This window comes from Pristiophorus japonicus, chromosome 2, assembly GCF_044704955.1.
Source record: "Pristiophorus japonicus isolate sPriJap1 chromosome 2, sPriJap1.hap1, whole genome shotgun sequence".
NCBI classification, from domain to species: Eukaryota; Metazoa; Chordata; class Chondrichthyes; family Pristiophoridae; genus Pristiophorus; species Pristiophorus japonicus.
In genome coordinates, this window is record NC_091978.1 from 28,779,686 (window position 1) to 28,795,521 (window position 15,836).

Here is a 15,836-nt window from a genome sequence, read left to right on the forward strand (position 1 = left end):
GCTTATTGGCTACAAAGTACTGGTCTAACCATTCGACATAGGCTTCCCAGTCCTCACCCTCCGAGAACTTCTCCAGATGCCCACAGTTTGCTGCATCTTTGCGTTGGATTCGTATACTCGTCGCCAGTTATTGTGTTCCTAACACAGATGATGCTGCACACAGGGAGGCTGAAGTAACAGTGACCTCAGTCTTTATTAAGTCATTCCAGAGTGAGGAACAGGCCTTAGGGGCCGGCTTAGTTGGGACTTCTGGGGATGCGCTCCCTGGTGGCGGAATATGGGAGTGCATGCTTTACAGATACACAACAGTTTTTAAAAATCCATTAAGAGTAAAAGGATAACTAGAGAAAGAGTGGGGCCCATTACAGACTGGTGTGTGGAGGCAGAAGACGTGGGTATAATTCTTAATGAATATTTTGCATCTGTTTCGACAAAAGAGAGGGGCGATGCAGACTTTGCAATTAGGGAGGGGGAGTGTGAAATATTAGATGAGATAAACGAAGTGAGAGAGGAAGTATTAAGGGGCTTAGCAGCTTTGAAAGTGGATAAATCCTCAGGCCCGGATGAAATGTATCCCAGGCTGTTAAGAGAAGCAAAAGAGGAAATAACAGAGGCTCTGACCATCATTTTCCAATCTCCTCTGGCTACAGGTGTGGTGCTCGAGGACTGGAGGACTGCTAATGTTGTACCTTTGTTTATAAAGGGAGATAGCAATCGACCGAGTAACTACAGGTCAGCCAGCCTATCCTCAGTGGTGGGAAAATTGCTGGAAAAATCCTGAAGGACAGGATAAATCTTCATTTGGAAAGACATGGATTAATCAAGGACAGTCAGCATGGATTTGTTAAGGGAAGGTCATGTCTGCCTAACTTGATTGAATTTTTCGAGGAGGTAACCAGAAGGGTCGATGAGGGCAGTATGTACGATGTAGTGTATATGGATTTTAGCAAAGCTTTTGATAAGGTCCCACATGGCAGACTGGTCACAAAAGTAATAACCCATGGGATCCAGGACAACGTGGCAAGTTGGATACAAAATTGGAGCGGATGCAGGAAGCAAAGAGTTGATAGGTGTTTCTGTGACTGGAAGGTTGTATCAGTGGGGTTCCTTAGGGCTCAGTGCTGGGTCCCTTGCTTTTTGTGGTATTAATCAATGACTTGGACTTAAATGTTGGGGGTATGATTAAGAAGTTTGCAGATGATGCTAAAATTGGCTTTGTGGTTGACAGGGTAGATGCAAAGAGGATGTTTCCACTCGTGGAGGAATCTAGAACTAGGGGGCATAGTCTCAGAATAAGGGGCCGCCCATTTAAAACTGAGATGAGGAGGAATTTCTTCTCTCAAATCTATAAAATTCTCTGCCCCAGAGAGCTGTGAAGGCTGGATCATTGAATATGTTTAAGGCGGAGATAGACAGATTTTTGAGCGATAAGGGACTAAAGGGTTATGGGGAGCGGGCAGGGAAGTGGAACTGATCAGATCAGCCATGATCTTATTAAATGACGGAGCAGGCTCGAGGGGCCAAATGGCCATCTCCTGCTCCCATTTCTTGTGCTGTTTTGTTCCGCTGTTTGTGCTTGGCTTCCGCATGTTCCCGACATAAAGACTCGAAGTGTTCGGCGCCTTCTCGCATGCTCCTCCGTTACTTTGTGCAGTCTTGGGCCAGGGATTCCCTGACTCGTTTGCTGTGGCAGAGCTCGGAGTAGAGCGCTTGTTTCGGGAGTCTAGTATCGGGCATGTGGACAATGTGGCCCATCCATCGGAGCTGATCGAGCGTGGTCAATGCCTCGATGCTGGGAATGTTGGCCTGAGAGACAATGCTCATATCGGTGCGCTATCCTGCGAATGGATTTGCAGGATTTTACGGAGGTAACCTTGGTGGTACTTGCACTGCCATCAATACTGTACCTTGTTAACTCCACACCATCCTCTGAACTCACATTGCCATGCAGGGGTAGAGCTATTCTCGAAGGAGGGCTGCTTAAAGAGAACCAGCGCTTATATACATTATAGTCATGGGATGGATACCGACATCTCGGTGAAAATTAGAGGGTGTGGTTTAAACCATAAATAGGGTAATATCGAGTGGCAGGCAATCACTCGAAAGTACTTTCCTTTGTTGCACCATTTGTGAAGAATTCAGAAGATTGTATTTCCCCTTTAAGAGAACCTTCTCTTCTTTAAGCATTTCCAGATATAAACAGTGCTAAACCAGATTCAGACTGGAGGCATCACCCTAATGATAAATCGGTCTCAAGACAATTTATAGAACAAGAAGGCAGCAAAAAGCAACTTTCATATCTGAGGCACACGGATTTATAGATAAGTGTCAGAATGAAGTAGTGATCCTCAGCTAAGAGAAATGCGAGAGGGATATAGGTCTGACATTATGTTGCTCTGATTGGAAAAGAACTTATAGTGATAACAATCTTGAGTTTATATAAAAGAAATGGGTTTGGTGGCTTTCTGCATTGAAATTAGATCGAGCAAGAAAGGTCTTTGTAAGTCTTGTGTAGAATATTCTGACCTATTTTCTGTTTTGTTATACAACAAGATCACGGCTGATCTGATCTTGGCCTCAACTCCACTTTCCTGCCTGTTTCTCAAAACCCTTGACTCCCCTGCAGTTCAAAAATCTCGGCCTTGAATATATTCAATGACCCAGCTTCCACTACTCTCCGGGGTAGAGTATTCCAAAGGTTCATGACCCTTGCAGAGAAGAAATTCCTCCTCATCTACATCTTAAATGGGTGACCCCTTATTCTGAAACTATGCCAAAGCAAAATACTGCGGATGCTGGAGTCCGAAATAAAAACATAAAATGCTGGAAATCTCAGCGGGTCAGGCAGCAACTGTGGCGAGAAAGAGATTTAATGTTTCGGGTCTGTGACATTTTGTCAGAACGAAGGGTTGTTGACCTGAAACATTAACTCTGTTTTTCTCTCCACAGATGCTGCCTGACCCACTGAGATTTCCAGTATTCTCTGTTTCAAATTTCAGATTCCAGCATCCGCAGTAATTTGCTTTTATATAAAGGATGAGTCTAGATGGGGTGTGAATGGTGGAATAACTACCAGCTGCCATGGGAAAGAGAGGGGAAAAAAAGTGGTGGGGGTGGGGGGTTTGTAAAAAATTAAGAGAGGAAAAGGAACTAAATATGGGCAAAGGTTATGCTCTGAAATTGTTGAACTCGATGTTGAGACTAGAAGGTTGTAAAGAGCCTAAACGAAAGATGAGGTGCTGTTCCTCGAGCTCGCGTGGAGCTTCATTGGAACAGTGTAGAAGACCGAGGTCGGAGAGGTCAGAGTGGGAGTTGAGTGGAGAATTAAAGTGACAGGAAGCTCAGGGTCACACTTACGGACTGAACGGAGGTGTTCCACAAAGTGGTCACCCAATCTACGTTTAATCTCCCCAGTGTAGAGGAGATCACATCGTGAGCAGCGAATGCAGTATACTACATTGAAAGAAGTACAAGTAAATCACTGGAAGGAGTGTTTGTGGCCCTGGACAGTGGGATGGGAGGAGGTAAAAGGGCAGGTGTTGCATCACCGTGGGAAGGGGAGTGGGTGCTGGGGGTGACTGCAGAATGGACCAGGGTGTCGCAGAGGGAGCGGTCCCTTTGGAATGTTGAGAGGGGAGAGGAAGATGTGATTGGTGGTGGGATCATGCTGGAGGTAGTGGATATGGCGGAGGATGATCCGTTGAACGTGGAGGCTGGTTGGGTGAAAGTTGAGGACAGGGACACCCTGTCATAGTTCTGAGAGGGAGGGGAAGGGGTGAGAGCAGAGATGAGGGAAATAGAAAGGACACGGTCGAGGATCATGTTAACCATAGCGGAGGGGAATCCTTGGTTGAGAAAAACAGAGGCACTCCTCAGACACATGTCAGAGACACTCGTGTGGAAGGTTACGTCATCAGAGCAGATGCGACGGAGACGGAGAAACTGGGAGAATGGAATGGAGTCGTTACAGGATGCATGGGTGGGAGGAAGTGTAGTCCAGCTACCTGTGGGAGTCAGTGGGCTTATAGTGAATGTTTGTCAATAGTCTATCCCCAGAAATTGAGACAGAGAAGTCGAGGAAGGGAAGGGAAGAGTTGGAGATGGACCATGTGAAGGGGAGGGAAGGGTGGAAATTGGATGCAAAGTGAATTAAATTTTCAAGTTCAGGGCGAGAGCAGGAAACAGCACCGATACAGTCATCAATGTACCGGAAAAAGAGGTGAGGGAGGGGACCCGAGTATGACTAGAACAAAGAATGTTCGACATATCCCATGAAAAGGCAGGCATAGCAAAGACCCATGCGGGTTCCCATAGCAACATCTTTAATTTGGAGGAAGTGAGTGGAATTTGTTTGATAACGTTCCTGTGAAACGGTGTGGGACTTTTTAACTACGTTAAAGGTGCTATATAAATACAAGTTGTTGATGATCTATACCTTGGTGACTATCACATCACAAGATTGGTTAAGATGAAGAAGGCTAGTCAGCCCATTTAATTTCATCTTTCTCGAATATCTACACTGCAGCCTTCCCCTTACAATTTTGACATCTATCTGAACAGGCAGAACAGGGACATGGTTTGATACTCATCTCAAGTACAGCATTTTTGACACTGCAGGACTGAATTGCTGTGGGGTGCCAACTCAGAACCTTCTGACTCAGAGACGAGAGTACTGTTGAACCAAGCTGACACTCGAGGCAAGTTCATTCTTTAAATGAGACTGGAAGGTTTTCCAGCGGCCCTGTGTCCTTACAATGAGAGTATTTCATCCTTCCCAATGTTTTATCCCTGCAAAAAGTCCTGCTGGAGTTTCTTGAGGGTGCAGCTGAATTAGCGGTTGCAATAGTTCGAGGGCCAGACCATAAGTTGAAGGGCGCAAGAAAAGTTATGGATGAAGAGGCCATTATACAACAGTTGGAAATTTATCCCTCCAGTACATTAATTCTCCTATCATCGTATCAACGTGTATCTTGGACATACCTGCATTTTAGGCTCCATTATCTTGCTCAGTCGATCTTTCCTTCCAAACATTTATCAGCAGCAACATACATTTAGGGTACATTGAGAACATCAGCGGCAGGTCGGGGCCATAACAGGAGCAGCGTGGAGGCATACTACTCCAGGGGACAGCGTGAGCTGGTGCAGGAGGGCGACGGCAGCGAAGAGTGATGTCATCAACATAAGAACATAAGAAATAGGAGCAGGAGTAGGCCATACGGCCCCTCGAGCCTGCTCAGCCATTCAATAAGATCATGGCTGATCTGATCATGGACTCAGCTCCACTTCCCTGCCCGCTCCCCATAACCCCTTATCCCGTTATCGTTTAAGAAACTGTTTATTTCTGTCTTAAATTTATTCAATGTCCCACCTTCCACAGCTCTCTGAGGCAGCGAATTCCACAGATTTACAGCCCTCTGAGAGAAGAAATTTCTCCTCATCTCTGTGTTAAATGGGTGACCCCTTATTCTAAGATCATGTCCTCTAGTTCTAGTCTCCCCCATCAGTGGAAACATCCTCTCTGAATCCACCTTGTCAAGCCCACTCATAATCTTATACGTTTCGATAAGGTCACTTCTCAATTCTTCTGAATTCCAATGAGTAGAGGCCCAACCTACTCAACCTTGCCTCATAAGTCAACACCCTCATCTCCAGAATCAACCTAATGAACCTTCTCTGAACTGCCTCCAAAGCAAGTATATCCTTTCGTAAATATGGAAACCAAAACTGCACGCAGTATTCCAGGTGCGGCCTCACCAAAACCCTGTATAGCTGTAGCAAGACTTCCCTGCTTTTATACTGCATCTCCGTTTCAATAAAGGCCAAGATTCCATTGGCCTTCCTGATCACTTGCTGTACCTGCATACTATCCTTTTGTGTTTCATGCACAAGTATCCCCAGGTCCTGCTGTACTGCAGCACTTTGCAATCTTTCTCCATTTAACTAAGAACTTGATCTTTGACTTTTTCTGCCAAAGTGCATGACCTCACACTTTCCAGCATTATACTCCATCTGCCAAATTTTTGCCCACTCACTTAGCCTGTCTATGTCCTTTTGCAAATGTTTTGTGTCCTCCTCACACATTGCTTTTCCTCCCATCTTTGTATCATCAGCAAACTTGGCTATGTTATACTCAGTCCCTTCTTCCAAGTCGTGAATATAGATTGTAAATAGTTGGGGTCCCAGCACTGATCCTTGCGGCACCCCACTAGTTACTGGTTGCCAACAAGAGAATGAACCATTTATCCTGACTCTCTGTTTTCTGTTAGTTAGCCAATGCTCTATCCATGCTAATATATTAGCCCCAACCCCGTGAACTTTTATCTTGTGCAGTAACCTTTTATGTGGCACCTTGTCAAATGCCTTCTGGAAGTCCTAATGCACCACATCCACTGGTTCCCCTTTATCCACCCTGTTCGTTACATCCTCAAAGAATTCCAGCAAATTTGTCAAACATGACATCCCCTTCATAACTCCATGCTGACTCTGCTTGACCAAATTTTGCTTTTCCAAATGTCCTGACTACTGCTTCTTTAATAATGAACTCCAACATTTTCTCAACCACAGATGTTAGGCTAACTGGTCTATAGTTTCCTGCTTTTTGTCTGCCTCCTTTTTTAAATAGGGGCGTTACATTTGTAGTTTTCCAATCTGCTGGGACCTCCCCAGAATCCAGGGAATTTTGGTAAATTACAACTAATGCATCCACAATCCCTGCCGCTACTTCTCTTAAGACCCTAGGATGCAAGCCACCAGGTCCAGGGGATTTATCTGCCTTTAGTCCCATTATCTTACTGAGTACTACCTCCTTAGTGATTGCGATTATGTTAAGTTCCTCCCCCCACTATAGCTCCTTGGCTATCCACTGTTGCGATATTGTTGGTGTCCTCTACCGTAAAGACTGATACAAAATATTTGTTCAGAGTTTCCCATCTCCATGTTCCCCATTACTAATTCCCTGGTCTCGTCCTCTGAGGAACCAACATTTACTTTAGCCACTCTTTTCCTTTTTATATACCAGGTCAGAGATTGGAGCGTGGGCAGACACAGCAGGAGCGGCGAGGTCGGGGCGAAGGAGTGGCAAGAGAATGTAGAGGGATGTGATCAGGGCCCAGGGGAGGTATGAGTTTGAGGCCAGGGGCCCAGGGGCAGCACGGGCCAGCCCACACTGTGATATAGTGTGCGCACTAGGTCCGTGCAGCAGAGCTGGTCTCCAGTCGTCTTGGGTAATCCTTGCCACTGGACCAAGACCTAGCTCTGTCAAGCCCGTGTGGTGGCTGGTTTGCAATGGCCACAACACGTTAAAAAAAACCCACGCACGGGCATCTTCTACCCTTGAGGATATAATTCGGGTCCTTCATTGAAATACCTGTGAACTCGTCCTTTTTTTGGCGTAGAAGCAAGTCACCCTCATTCTGAGGGACTACCTATGATGATGTCATTTAGGAGGGTAGAGTTTTCATTTATGGCACAATCAGCATACTGGACACAAATTGTGCTTGAAATTGTGCTAGTTCTTCAGAGGTGAAGTTATGATTTAAGTTTCTGCCCAATCTCATTTGCATAATCACAGACATAAAATCTTCCATGATCCAGCACAATTGGGCAGGGTAATAGAACGTAATTGTTTATTTTTCCTTTGCATTAAAAAATATTCATTGATGCATTTAAGAGTGATAACTTGGTGCAGTTTCGCTAATGCAGCTGAAAATGGGGTTTTCACAAAAAATAAGCATTTTTAATAAGAAACGTAGAATGGTTACAGCCCCTCGAGCCCGTGCTGGCTCTCTGCAAGAGCACTTCAGATAGTCCCACTCCCCCGCCCTTTCTCTGTAGCCCTGCAAATTTTTTTGCTTCAGGTACTGATCTAATTCCCTTTTGAAAGCCACGTTTGAATCTGCCTCTACCATCATTTCAGGCAGTGCATTTCAGATCCTAACCATTCATAATCACACAGGATCCTGGGCTTCATAAGTAGAGGTATAGAGTACAATAGCAAGGAAGTTATGGTGAATCTTTATAAAACACTGGTTCGGCCCCAACTGGAGTATTGTATTCACTTTTGCGCGCTACACTTTAGGAAGGATGTGAAGGCCTTGGAGAGAGTGCCGAAAAGATGTATGAGAATGAGGAACTTCAGTTATGTGCGAGGAACTTCAGTTATGTGCAGAGACTGGAGAAGCTGGGTTTGTTCTCCTTGGCGCAGAGAAGGGGGTTGAGAGGAAAGTTGATAGAGGTGTTCATGAAGTGCTTTGATAGACTAAAACAAAGCGAAACCGTTTCCAGTAGCAGAAGGCTCGATAACAATGGACACAGATTTAAGACCATTGGCAACAGAATCAGGGGCAGATAAGGACATAGTTTTTTACATTGTGAGTTTTTTTAACCTGCAATGTGCTGCCTGAAAGGGTGGTGAATTTTAACGGCCCTGAAATTCCATTCGGAGGCTTCTTTTGGACGAACGCCTCCGACCGGACAATTTTTCCGAAAGTACCTGGTGGTCCCGGAGGAGCGTGGAATTCTCGTGGGGAGGCCTTCTCTTCCCGCGTTGCAAAGCGCGCTCCTGTCCTCCAGGTTCCCACGCAAAAGATGCAGTCACGTGTGACTGCTCAGCCAATCAGGTACAGTATTCTCAATTAATAGCAATAGGAACTCCGTATCTACGAGTTCTCAGTGCTATTAATTGAGAAAAAAAGCCCAAGCACAATAACACCAAATAAAAAATAAAAAACACATCTTAATTGAAATTAAAGTTAATAAATATCCTAGAGAAAAAATTTTTTCCCGAGTTTTTAATTATGATTTTAAATAAATTTAGCGTAATGGGCGGGGTTTTGAAAAATATATATTTTTTAAATTTTATTTTTTATGTTTTAAGTGTGTTTTAAAAGTCTTACACCTGTAAAAGTAGGCTATACACCTGCTTTTATCAGGTGCAAAAGTTTCGAGGACATTTGCTGGGCAAGATATGGGTAAATCCTGCTATCTTGCCCATGCGAATGTCCTCGCTCCCAAGATGCAGATGATCAGTCAAGCTCCAGCTTGACAGATCGGAAAAGCCGGTTTTCTGCGCATGCGCATTGTGTGCCGAAAACCGGTTTTTGTGATGCCTTCCCGGGTCCGTACACGCTCTGTGAGGTGCTGGGGAGGCCGGGATTTCTGGGCCTATGTTAATGGCTTTGTGGCATAATGGCCTGTCGACCTAAGCCAAGGTCATTAATATATGACAAAAAGAGCAGTGGTCCCAGTATCGATTCCTGGAGGTCACCACTGCATACTTCCCGCCAGTCTGAAACACTTGTGGGGTTTTATTGAAAAAGTCTACAGTTGGATAGAGTTTCCGCTCGGTTGCGCTGCTTTTTTTCAGCGCACTTCATTCAAAAACGATGTAACCTGCGCAAAAGCGTGGGAAACTTTAAGCCCAAATTACGTTTAGTGCTAGTTTAAAAAAAACATGCTGAAAAGTCGGCCCCGCTCTCAAAACTGGCCATGTCCCTCCCCCGCCCCCGCCCCCAGGGTGATATAATCGCCATTGGGAGTTTCCGCAAATTGTGCTTGTTTGCACTTCTTCAAGGAGGCTGCAGAAATTAAGTTGGTTCTTTTGAGTACAAGAATATTAATAGGCATGATTTAAAAGCTATTGAATGTAATTTGTTTTTCATTTTCTAGGAAACTGACGAATGTACCCTAATATAACCAGGAAATGGTTCTGTATATGTTTTTCAATATCATTTTCAGCTGTATTAATCAAAATGCACCAAGTTACCACTCTGAAATAATTCAAGGAATATTTTTGAAAGCAAATTTTAAGTAATATTAATGTTCTAAGAAGCTGCCCGATTGCACTGGTCGGTGGCCGAGTTTGCTTTCAGCAATTCTGAAAATGAGTTTGATTTCAAGGAAATCAAGGAAATAAAATTCTTAAAACTACTGCAATTTTGGGTCCAATTTAGATTGCTGAATGCACCCAAAGTGGAAACTCTAACCTATATGATCACCGTAATTCTGTTGTCAACCTAAATAGTCCAGCCCAGCATTCATCCCAAGAGTATTTGATTGGAAGCCATAAGCAGCTTTTTGCATTTGATTTAGCGCTCATTGGTAAGTGCATTTTTGAATTCCCATTACCATCTCCATTTGCCTTGCACCATCATCCTTTTTGTCGTTGAATCTTTCTTGCCTTCCATCCTATCGCAGATCTTCCCTTTAATCCTTTCCTCCCCTCCCCCATTTCCCTTCCGCTGTACTTTGCTTAAAACCCGTTAAATCTCTAACTTTTTCCCATTCTGACGAAGAAAGGTCATCGACCTGAAAGATTGGCCGCGGTTTTGCTGACCTCGGCTGGTCCGTGGCGGGTGACGTCAGTGGCGAATGAATTTCCCGAGATTAGGATCGTTAAGCCCACCCAGCGCGTTTGCCGGCCAATTAGAGGAAGCAGGTCTGGTGATATCATTTGATGAAGCATCATCAGCTAGTTTCCTTAAAAGGACCATGCACAACTTCATCTTGACATTTGTGGTACTGCAAACACTGACAAGCATTGAAAGGTTTGCCCCACTGCAGTCAGGTCCTCCTGATGACATCCCTGCTTGCGTCCTCTGAGCAATGTGCAACAGGGCACAGGGCTGCACTCAGGCTCACCAATGGCACCGTCTATATGCTTATGGAGGGAGTCACAGCACACAGGGAGGTCCTCTTCCTTTCCCATGGGCAGAAGGGACCTCCCCAGGAAACCAACACAGCACATTGCACAGAGGACGCAAGCAGGGATGTCATCAGGAGGACCTGACTGCAGTGGCACAAACCTTTCAATAATCTCAATAGATCACGAAATGTTAGTGCAAAGCCACAGTCAACTTCATCCTGCTGTGCCACTCATCATAGAAACATAGAAACATAGAAAATAGGTGCAGGAGCAGGCCATTCAGCCCTTCTAGCCTGCACCGCCATTCAATGAGTTCATGGCTGAACATGAAACTTCAGTACCCCATTCCTGCTTTCTCGCCATAACCCTTGATCCCCCGAGTAGTAAGGACTTCATCTAACTCCCTTTTGAATATATTTAGTGAATTGGCCTCAACTACTTTCTGTGGTAGAGAATTCCACAGGTTCACCACTCTCTGGGTGAAGAAGTTTCTCCTCATCTCGGTCCTAAATGACTTACCCCTTATCCTCAGACTGTGACCCCTGGTTCTGGACTTCCCCAACATTGGGAACATTCTTCCTGCATCTAACCTGTCTAAACCCGTCAGAATTTTAAACGTTTCTATGAGGTCCCCTCTCATTCTTCTGAACTCCAGTGAATACAAGCCCAGTTGATCCAGTCTTTCTTGATAGGTCAGTCCCGCCATCCCGGGAATCAGTCTGGTGAACCTTCGCTGCACTCCCTCAATAGCAAGAATGTCCTTCCTCAAGTTAGGAGACCAAAACTGTACACAATACTCCAGGTGTGGCCTCACCAAGGCCCTGTACAACTGTAGCAACACCTCCCTGCCCCTGTATTCAAATCCCCTCGCTATGAAGGCCAACATGCCATTTGCTTTCTTAACCGCCTGCTGTACCTGCATGCTAACCTTCAATGACTGATGTACCATGACACCCAGGTCTCGTTGCACCTTCCCTTTTCCTAATCTGTCACCATTCAGATAATAGTCTGTCTCTCTGTTTTTACCACCAAAGTGGATAACCTCACATTTATCCACATTATACTTCATCTGCCATGCATTTGCCCACTCACCTAACCTATCCAAGTCACTCTGCAGCCTAATAGCATCCTCCTCGCAGCTCACATTGCCACCCAACTTAGTGTCATCCGCAAATTTGGAGATACTGCATTTAATCCCCTCGTCTAAATCATTAATGTAGAATGTAAACAGCTGGGGCCCCAGCACAGAGCCTTGCGGCACCCCACTAGTCACTGCCTGCCATTCTGAAAAGTACCCGTTTACTCCTACACTTTGCTTCCTGTCTGACAACCAGTTCTTAATCCACGTCAGCACACTACCCCCAATTCCATGTGCTTTAACTTTGCACATTAATCTCTTGTGTGGGACCTTGTCGAAAGCCTTCTGAAAGTCCAAATATACCACATCAACTGGTTCTCCTTTGTCCACTTTACTGGAAACATCCTCAAAAAATTCCAGAAGATTTGTCAAGCATGATTTCCCTTTCACAAATCCATGCTGACTTGGACCTATCATGTCACCATTTTCCAGATGCACTGCTATGACATCCTTAATAATTGATTCCATCATTTTACCCACTACTGAGGTCAGGCTGACCGGTCTATAATTCCCTGTTTTCTCTCTCCCTTCTTTTTTAAAAAGTGGGGTTACATTGGCTACCCTCCACTCCCTAGGAACTGATTCAGAGTCAATGGAATGTTGGAAAATGACTGTCAATGCATCCGCTATTTCCAAGGCCACCTCCTTAAGTACTCTGGGATGCAGTCCATCAGGCCCTGGGGATTTATCGGCCTTCAATCCCATCAATTTCCCCAACACAATTTCCCGACTAATAAAGATTTCCCTCAGTTCCCCCTCCTTACTAGACCCTCTGACCCCTTTTATATCCGGAAGGTTGTTTGTATCCTCCTTAGTGAATACCGAACCAAAGTACTTGTTCAATTGGTCTGCCGTTTCTTTGTTCCCCGTTATGACTTCCCCTGATTCTGACTGCAGGGGACCTACGTTTGTCTTTACTAACCTTTTTCTCTTTACATACCTATAGAAACTTTTGCACTCCGTCTTAATGTTCCCTGCAAGCTTCTTCTCGTACTCCATTTTCCCTGCCCTAATCAAACTCTTTGTCCTCCTCTGCTGAGTTCTAAATTTCTCCCAGTCCCCAGGTTCGCTGCTATTTCTGGCCAATTTGTATGCCACTTCCTTGATTTTAATACTATCCCTGATTTCCCTAGATAGCCACGGTTGAGCCACCTTCCCTTTTTTATTTTTACGCCAGACAGGAATGTACAATTGTTGTAATTCATCCATGCGGTCTCTAAATGTCTGCCATTGCCCATCCACAGTCAACCCCCTAAGTATCATTCGCCAATCTATCCTAGCCAATTCACGCCTCATACCTTCAAAGTTACCCTTCTTTAAGTTCTGGACCATGGTCTCTGAATTAACTGTTTCATTCTCCATCCTAATGCAGAATTCCACCATATTATGGTCACTCTTCCCCAAGGGGCCTCGCACAATGAGATTGCTAATTAATCCTCTCTCATTACACAACACCCAGTCTAAGATGGCCTCCCCCCTAGTTGGTTCCTCAACATATTGGTCTAGAAAACCATCCCTTATGCACTCCAGGAAATCCTCCTCCACCGTATTGCTTCCAGTTTGGCTAGCCCAATCTATGTGCATATTAAAGTCACCCATTATAACTGCTACACCTTTATTGCATGCACCCCTAATTTCCTGTTTGATGCCCTCCCCAACATCCCTATTACTGTTTGGAGGTCTGTACACAACTCCCACAAACGTTTTTTGCCCTTTGGTGTTCTGCAGCTCTACCCATATAGATTCCACATCATCCAAGCTAATGTCTTTCCTAACTATTGCATTAATCTCCTCTTTAACCAACATTGCTACCCCACCTCCTTTTCCTTTTATTCTATCCTTCCTGAATGTTGAATACCCCTGAATGTTGAGTTCCCAGCCCTGATCATCCTGGAGCCATGTCTCCGTAATCCCAATCACATCATATTTATTAACATCTATTTGCACAATTAATTCATCCACCTTATTGCGGATACTCCTTGCATTAAGACACTCTGCCCATCACTCTGCCTTCCCTACCCTACTCCTGCACATCCTATCTCACACCAACTTATCTTGCACCTCCACCCACCCCTCTACCTCTATCTACATTATCACTTCCCCATCTCACTAGCCACCCCACACACACACCCTCATCATAGTGCAATCATACCAACTAACAACACACAAGGGTAGCCACTTTTGTGTTTTATGCAATGTTCATGTAAAGTTGCTGTTAAACATTGAAATCTTTACGTTCTTGGACAGATTTGTGTGCACCTTTGGAAGTGGCTTAGTGAGTAGCAGTGAATGGTGAGACATAGCGGTACCCCGCCCCTCCACCCCCGCAATGGTGATAAGTGTGAAAGGAATGGCTTGGCCATTATGGGGATGCGTTATGGCGCCAACCTGGTGCATTATGCAGCAGCCAGGGTGTACAGTGTCGTCAAGTAAATCTGGCCATGGTGAGGCCATCTCTGGCCTCCCAGGCATCAATATGGTCGGCTGCTAATGCCCTGTATACTGTGCAGCATCAGTTGATTGCGGAGAAGGTTGGTGGTATTGTTGTTGGTGCTGCTGGTGTTGGGAATGATCGTGGTGGGATTCTGAGGACCAAGGTGAGAGAGTATAAAGGGCACCCATGCTAATGGAATAGATGGCAGATGAAGTAGACATGACAGAAGCGATCTGTCAATGGTGAGAGAGATAATGATGTCAGACTGGATGAAGACTTGTATAAAGACTTGCAGCATGGCGAATCTGTTGTGGAAATGCAGTGAGGAACAGTTTATGGCTGAGGGAAGATATCTTTGTAAGCTGTGAGCTACTCCTGTACATTTGAAGCTGTCTGCTCAACAGCAGATTCAATGGCCACTGAAATTCCTCCTCAGCTTGACAGACTTGGTCCATGACCAGTGTGGACCCTGTGGCGAGCTGCCAAACACAGAAGGTGAGCTTAAATTCATTCTTAAGTGGCTCGAAACAAGCCACTAATTACCTGAATTGGGTTCCCCCCACTCTCTCAACCCGTGAACTGCGTCTCGGGTCTGCTTAGCGCTGACAGACCTGACATCGGGGAAAGGCATGAACAAGCGGGATCACAATGGGGTTCCAATCCTCTGGGGGGAAAAAACACTTTCGCGCCTGACCCTCCAACGACCTCGCCCGCTGACCTACAAGAAAATACAGCCCGTTAACTGTGTTTCCATCTCCACAGATGCTGCCTGATCTGTTGAGTATTTCCAACGTTTTCTATTTTTATTTTGGATTATCCCATATACTTTTGGTCATCTATCCTCCAAAGCAGTGGAGATAGGAGGAATGAGTAACTTGGGGGACTCAAAAGACTTAGGGGGCAAAATTGCCCCTTCTTTTCACCCTGTTAGCACCTCGGGCAAGGCAGTTTTCGCCCGGGGCGGGGGGAAGGGGAGAGCGCTACCACCTCCTAGGAAGTTGCCCTGGAGATTTGGGGCGCTGTTCCGGCAGTACTGCGCCCCATGTTTACTGACCCAGGCTGCCCCCAAAGGTAGCGGAGTGCCGGAGACAGCATCCGCTTCCTTTGAGGGGCATCAGGCCCAATTTCATGTCGGTGGGGGGGGGGATTTCCCGGACCAACGATAAAAGTCCCGGCCCCAGAAGAAGATTACGCCCCCCGTCTCCCCGGAGCGTGTGAGAGGCAATTTCTAATTTCTCCCCCTTAGAAGCTCACAGGAGTGTTCATGTTGTAGGAAAAGCAAATTAAGAACAGGGGTGATGTAGCTCTTTAAAATGCAGAGAAGCAAAGATAACCGTGATATAAAAGAGGATTTTTTTTTTCCGCACCGGACATGAGTACAAAATTGGAAACCCTGAAGCATGACTAGCAAATAGGATTTTTTTCACATATATTAGATGTACAGAAGAGACAGACTTGAAAAGTACTAACTTAAAAAAAAAATCAGAGTATAAACTAGTTATAAATGAAGTGAAGGTTATAGGGATAACTAAAGACACATCATCCATCATAGGCAGTCCCTCGGGATCAAGGAAGACTTGCTTCCACTCCTGAAGTGAGTTCTTTGATGGCTGAACAGTCCA